This window comes from Tamandua tetradactyla, chromosome 19 (genome assembly GCF_023851605.1).
Source record: "Tamandua tetradactyla isolate mTamTet1 chromosome 19, mTamTet1.pri, whole genome shotgun sequence".
Classification (NCBI taxonomy): Eukaryota; Metazoa; Chordata; class Mammalia; order Pilosa; family Myrmecophagidae; genus Tamandua; species Tamandua tetradactyla.
Window position 1 is genome coordinate 38,223,747 of NC_135345.1, and position 7,748 is coordinate 38,231,494.

Here is a 7,748-nt window from a genome sequence, read left to right on the forward strand (position 1 = left end):
TAACCTGGTTTAATTCATTCACTTACCCACATGTTCCCTATGGTCATTTGAACTTATGGCCCTGAATTTATGTTAAAAGTCATAAATATCTAGATATCTTAATATGTATGGATTTATATGAATCAGACATTTTCTGACCAGCACATACGATATTTAGCATAGAGGATATTGGGAAAAGTTTTACTGCAACCTAAGGTATACAACTCCTCCAAGGTTAAGGCACATAAAATTCACTACCAATAGAATTGAGTCAAAGTGTAACAGAACAGACTTTACCACCTGAAACTGCTGCTTCAAGTTCAGATCAGGCAAGGGACAAACATTGTGACAACCAAGAAAATCAATAAGAATGCAGTTAAGTTGAGGACACAACACTTGATCTAAAACAAGAAGTCTATGCCCACTCGACAGCTTTGAAAGAGCACTTCCCAAAGCTGCTAATAATCTTTGTTTTCTTCAGTGCTGTACTGTGAGATTGTCTGGTGCAGCAGTAGTTATATTCTTTATTAGCTTGAAAGGTCATTTTCTCTCCCTCTTTTTTTTTTTTAATACTGGCAACTTTCATCCTTTGAAACATATGCTGAAAAAGAAGAATCAGCAAATGCACCGAAAGTGCAATAATATTAGGTTATCACTGTGCAATGAGCTTTGCTCCAAACCTTCTCCACAGCAATAGACACAATGGGTTACCCAGTGGTGCCTTAGCAGCACTGTGTGAAACTGGGGTTGTCGAAAACCGTTAACCTCTTACTGATTTATTCAGTGTTCAGAACATCAAGCTAGAGTTTTTTCCCACTGTTCACAGTATAATGGCAACCTGCAGGACTTAAAAGTAGGAGATGATGCTGAATTTGAAGTATCATCTGACTGGCTGACTAGGAAACCCATAACTTTTAAAATGTTGAAGATAAAACCAGAAATTCTCTCTGAAGAACAAATTAATGGACAAGAAGCGTTGTATCTGACTTACACCCTGGAAGATGTTGAAGAGAACATTCAGCTGGAAACCAGAGATTAAAAAACAGCAACTTTGTAATTGATAACAATAATCAAACTGGTGCTGTAAATGCTCTTAACATTATGCTGTTGAAAAAGAAACAAGCCCATTGTCAGGGAGTACTCTGTGCCATGAAGGAGGTGTTTGGCTTTATTGAAAGAGGTGATGTTGTCAAAGAGATATTCTTTCACTATAGTGAATGTAAGGGTCACCTAGACATCTTACAGTCTGGAGATGATGTGGAGTGCACAATCAAGAACAGAAACATTAAAATAGTTGCAACATATACCAGCCTATTACCTCAAGGGACAGTTATTTTTGAAGATATCAGAATTGAACATTTTGAAGAAAGTGTAACCAAAGTGACCTCCAAACTACCCAGTAAAAATCAGAACGACCTGTTGCCAGGGTGCATCAAAGTTGACTCTGTGATTCCTAAATTACTTCCCTTTGGAGACAAAGATACAGAATCCAAGGTGACCCTGCTGGAAGGTGACACAATAGGTTTAATATATCAACAGACTGATGTAACAAACTAGAATGAACAACTACCCTAGAAGTTTTATCAAATACATTTCAGTTCACAAATGAAGCCAGATAAACAGGTGTGATTACTGCCGTGAGAGATGGTTTTAGTTTCATTAAATGCGTGGATTGTGATGTTCATATATTCCTCCACTTCAGTGAAATTCTCTATGGAAACAGCTCCACACTGCAGATGAAGTAGAGTTTACTGTGGTTCCTGAAATGCTCCCTGCCCTAGGAAATCATGCGATGAGGATTTAAAAAAAACTTCCCAAGGGCATAGTTTCATTCCATTCCCATTCGCATCATAGTTTCCTTGGCACTGTAGAAAAAGAAGCCACTTTTTCCAATCCCAAAACCACTAACCCAAATAAAAGCAAAGAGAAAGAGGCTGAGGGTAGCATTATTGATTATGATGATTGTGGGGTAAAATTGACTATTGCTTTTCAAGCCAAGGGTGTGGAAGGATTTACTTCTCCTCAAATAGGAGATAAGGTTGAATTTAGTGTTAGTGACAGAGGCCTGGGCAGTAGGTTGCAAATTGTGTGTGACTTTGAAGTAGTAATTCCAATTACAAGAGGCTCTTGGGTTATGTGGCAACTCTGAAGGATAATTTTGGATTTATTGAAATGACCAATCATGATTAGGAAATCATTTTCCATTACAGTGAGTTCTTAGGTGATGTTAATAGCCTACAGCTGGTGTGCATGGTTGGCGTGCAGCTTGTCCTAAGACAAAGGCAACAAAGTCAGTGCAACAAAAGTGAACAAAACACACCCAGTAAATGGTACTACTGAAGAAGCAGATCCACCATCTACTCTGGTAAAGTCAATTGCCCCCGGAGGAGTGCTGATCCAAGACAAACTGAATACCAAGGAATGACTGAGATTGTGGAGGAGGGGGATATGAAAGGTGAGGTCTATCCATCTGGTATATTTGGGATAGCCAAGAAAGGGGATTGCTTCTGAAAAGGGGAAAGTGTCAAGTTCCAGTTATGCACCCTGGGCCAAAATGCAGACTATGGCCCACAACATCATACTCCTGCCTAGGGCCACAGTGGAGTATGTGAAAGAGCAGGTTGGCTTCATTAACTATGAAGCAGAACATAGCAAAGAAGCTTTTTTTTCCACATGGAAGAAGTTCAGGATGGCATTAGCTACAGGCAGGAGATAAGCTGGAGTTTTCAGTGAGTCTTAATCAGCACACTGGCAAGTGCAGTGCCTATAATATTTGGCAAGTCTGCAAGAGACTAAAACTGTTGCAGCTCTAAGATCTGATCTATCGGTCAATCTCTTAAAGAGCATCACCCTGAATGATGCCAGTGCTCCTTGCCTAACGGTTCTTTGCCAGCCAAGGAGACCAAATAATTCAAAGGGATTTGGTGCAGAAAGAAAAATCCACCCAGCTGGTGCCATTGTAACCACATCCACAAAGCACGTTATTAATCTATTACCATTAAGTTTGGGGGATTCAGGTGCAGGGTTCTTCATCCCTCCCCAAATCTGGAATACTTATTCTATTGAGCTATTACACCAATTTTAACACTTTCCTCGTGTTATATTTAAAAAAATAAATGAATTTAAGAAAATCACTTTAAAAATATGCAGAGTTGCAGCCTGGAAAACTTAAGGTGGCACCTTATTGTATCAATTTTAGGAGGTTTACCCCATGTATTTAATGGAACTGGTAATGGCAAAATCCACTTCACCTTTGTAAGTGAAAAATATAGACTATTATCTTGTTGGCTACATGAAATTCTGCACTTCGTATTTGGTATACACTCTACCTGAATTTTTTTCTGGCAAGATGTTCTATCTTAGCACTCAGTTGTGTTCTTTTCTTTCCTGTTCATTGTAAGAGGGTAGAATACATTACCTTTTAAAATTACAAAAATTAAACAACTTGTATAGGCAACCATTTCTGTAAGTTGATGGTCAAATGTTAACATGTTATTTCCCATATGATTTATAATCTTGTCACGGTCCATTTAGCTTGGCTAAGATTTCAGTGAAAATTATCTAACAGAGTGGTGTTCTTTTTACCCCTTGGGATGGGAGATAACCTTACTATATTTTGTAGGTTTGGTTTAAATTTCATGCCAATGAATTGTGCCAACAGTGTGACAATTTAAATGTATTTAAACAAACAAAAAGGACAACGCAGAAACTTGCTGCTGCTTAGATCACTGAAGCTTTTAGGACCCAGTTTCTTATACTGATTTAAAACCAAAACCAAAAAAGTTTTTCACAAAAATTGTGCCTGAATAAAATAAGCTAGGAAAATAGACGTTTAAACCTAAGGAAAGTAAGAGGAAATAATTAATAAAGATTTGAATAGTAATCAGTGCAGTAGAATATATATGTACAATATAAACAGAGGCAGACATTTGGTTTTGAAGTTTAGTAACTCAATGAATTCCTAGAGACTGATCAAGATAATAAAAACATACTAAATCAAGAAGGAAAAAAATGGGACCTCAGATTCTACCAGCATTAAAAAGCTAATAAAATATTATAAAAATTTATGTCAATAAAGTTGTTGACTAAGATGAAAATTTTAAATTCTTGGAAAAACAATCAATTAAATAAGACTAGAAAAATTAGATTATCTGAGTAGTTATGTACCTTTAAAGCAATTGAATCTGTAATAAATAAATAAACCCTCCTACAAAGAAAACACATTAGATTAGTGAATTCCTTCAAACATTTAAGGAAGATATGATAATAAATCTTTCACTGAGTCTTAATGAGAGCAGAAATTAGAAGGGACTCTGACTATCTCAATTCTCAAACAATATTACCTTGATCCCAAAACTTGACAACGACCTTATGAGAAATTATTGCAGGTCAATATCTATAATAAAAATGGATAAAATAAAAAAATTATTTATAAAACAAAATATTAGCATAATAAATTCAGCAATATATAAAAAAATAGAGTTATCTCAGACATGCAAGATTGAATTAACATTTGAAAGTCAGTTAAAGAATTTACCATATTCACAGAAGAAAGAGAGAAAACCACACGATGATCTCTTTCCATGAAGAATAAGTATTTGATAAAAGCAAATACTCATGAAGAACTGAGAATATGGAAGAAAACACACAGTGGGGGCAAATTGCACTATAGGCAGGTGTGGAATTTAGTTGGTCCTCTAGGGCAGCTTGTAAATAGCCAGAAACTGTCTGGAGCAACCGTTTGGGGGACTTCTGGGCTCCATGGCACATTGAAAACCATCTGGAAAGGGTGTAAGGGCCTAGATCACAGTAAGGAGCTGTAAGTAAGCTTCCACACTGAGGCTGGTGCCTACCCCACAAGCACAGCAGCCTTTTTCAGAGTCTCACCCCACTAGGAAACAGAAACCCTCTCTGCTAGGAACAAGGGAAAGTGAGCTCAAATAAGCTCCAATTGCAGATTTGTTTAACAAATTTGGACTGCTGAATATGAACTCCAAGCACAGATAAGGCAAATACAAGAGAAACTAAGAGGTCTCTCCCCAATGTAAGGAGGCAGTGCTGATGAAAAAAAAAAAAAAAAAAGAGGATTTTGGAGTTGGCTGAGCTCAGAATACTGGAAAAGGGTAGTTCCCTAAGAAAAGGGGCAGATAGAGCAGATACCAACACTGGATCTTGATTGGCAAACCTCAAGGGCTGGAGACCAGATCTGAAAAGGATGCTTTTTCTATTCTTTTTTTATTTTTTAGCATCCCATTAAAAAAAACACCAAGCAGTCTCTGTTTCTAATACTGTCCCAGGCAAGGACAGGAAAGGGAGAGTCTAGAAAGAAGAAAGATGTGTAAAAATTCCATTGAGAGGTTGAGGAAGAGAAGAACCCACTCAAAGTGACTAAAATATTGTCATGGGAGTTTTTAGATAATTTTGAGTGAAGAGGGTATATAATTCTAAGTTAAAATGCAGTGAATGATGGGGAAATAGAAACTGAAAGCTTATAATATTGATATAAGGAGGTCAGGCCAATAGCTTAATCTTAGAAACTTGGAAGTTACTAGCATTTGAAAGCCACCGAATTTTTTATTGGTGTCATGTGACTTTTATTATTATATTCTAGGCTTGAGAAAGTTGGTGATGCTTCAAGTTTGCATAATTTGTAACCAATGGTATATTTGATACTGTAAAATTTTATCCTAATGAGAAGAAAAGAATATGGAAAACTGGCAGTTTTTGAGTGCCTACTCTGTTTCTCCTTATAAGATGTTATAAACATTGCACTAATACATGTGTAACACATAGGAAATCATATTGCACAGAGTTAAGTTCTCAATAAATGTCAACTATTGTTATCAGAGTGTTAATATATTTTTCATATAATCCTTAGGTTATAAATGACTTTTAGCTTTTCAAGATGGCTTAACTAAAATTTTGAATCAATGTATCATGTAAAGAAACATTTGTTTTAGATTTTCAAATCATTATCCTAAACTTGTCATTCAATTGATTTATCTATACATTGGCTAAAATAAATCTAACATACGATGATAATTGCCATTTATACCATAAATTTTTTTTTAGCATGGACAGGCACCAGAAATAGAACCTGGGTCTCCAGCATAGCAGGCAAGAATTCTACCACTGAGCCATTGTCACACTGCCCCATTTATACCATAATTTTGAATTACATTAGTAGTCTTGTCTGATGGTAATAAATACAAGTTGGATTTGAAATAATTATATAAACACAGATAAATGTGATATATATTTATAAATATATATGTACATAAACACACAAACATACAGATGTGACAGATTTTAAAAATTTATTTATAATTTTTACTACCCAAATTACCTTAAACGTGTATGGGTGAAGTTCTTTATAGTTGTCTTTATAAATATGAGCACCTTTCAGACTCAGTAGAGACCTAGGTCTAGTTGAATTGCTATACATGAAGTGAAGATACAGCATTTGAAACTCTGGGAGAGCAGAGGGAAAAACAAATTTGCACAAGGCCTTTTATTCTGTGATGTGGTTTTCTTCTCACCTGAAAACTCATTGGATTCTATTACATTTGAATAATTCTCATATTTATTGACAGTAAAATAATTTTATTGAAGGCAGTGGGGAAAGGAATGTTGCTGATTAAGTAAAATGGGTTTTGCCAGAGGCAGAAGTGAGCATCAGCATGGACATCCTCCAGAATTTGCAGAAATTTTGGAAAGCACTTCGGATATACTTGAGTAGCAGAATTGAGGGTTGCAGTAGTCAACTAGATACCAATACTTTTCTATGTATATAGCAAGTCACAGATTTACTGAACAAGCTGGGATCTGTAGCATACAATTGGAAGGTAAGATTGCATACCTATGTGGATATGTTCCTCTGTGTCTTTTGGATGAAATATCAAGCAGGTCTCCAAGGTTTTACTAGTAACTGGTCAGTAATAAAATGTCTAGTTCATGCTAATATCAAATCCTCAACTTTCATCCAATATAAAATTTATCTATTTACCCAGCTTAGGCCTGGCATAGGCTTAGAAACCTGCAATGGGGTAAGGAGATTACGGTCGGTGGCCCCTAATTCTTTACTGTACTTGTTCCCCTTCAGTAGCTATCAATGTAGGCCCCTATAGGATTGGAATAGGCAGGAAATGGAGAAATAAGAGTCATAAAATAAAGCATAAATGTTTGAATTATAATCTCATAGTATTGTCTTCTGAATTTAGCATATTTTAAATATTGGTTCTTTCTCCCAAAGACATGGTCTCAGTTAGAGCCTGGTTTCTGCTTGATCCCACGAGAGTTTCTGGAACATAAATTGGACTGTAGACTCAATCCCACTATCAGGCAAGGGAGCTAGGATTTTATACTCCTGAATAAGTATTCATTGGCTGTGTCTGGGGATCAGAAAATGCAATATCCTCAAGAGAGGAGAACCATTAAGCCAAGGGCAATTCAACAGAGAATGGGGTTACTTAGCCAACTCTAAATAAGTGGACCTGGGCAGGGCACTGCCATCATCTACTATACCTGTCAAGCTTTTGCTAAATTTCCTTCACTAGAGTTGTGATGGTGGGGAAGCATTCTTGTCCTCTTCCCATGAGGAAAGGCTGAGAACTCACAGCACCCTGACTACTCCCCATAGAAATCCTTACTCTTGTTCTCTTGACTGTTCAAACCTTCTTTGCATGCCCCACACTGTTATTTAACACTCTCTAAGGGAAGGGGAATTACTTGGGACCTATGTATTTTTCTTGGCTTTGCCTGAAACTCTA

The 7,748-nt window shown here is 36.6% G+C and overlaps 1 pseudogene; it reads left to right on the forward strand.

Annotated features, from left to right (window-relative positions):
• Positions 1-641: 641 nt before the first annotated feature.
• On the forward strand, positions 642-3,064 carry LOC143663370 (cold shock domain-containing protein E1 pseudogene; annotated as a pseudogene).
• Positions 3,065-7,748: the final 4,684 nt, after the last annotated feature.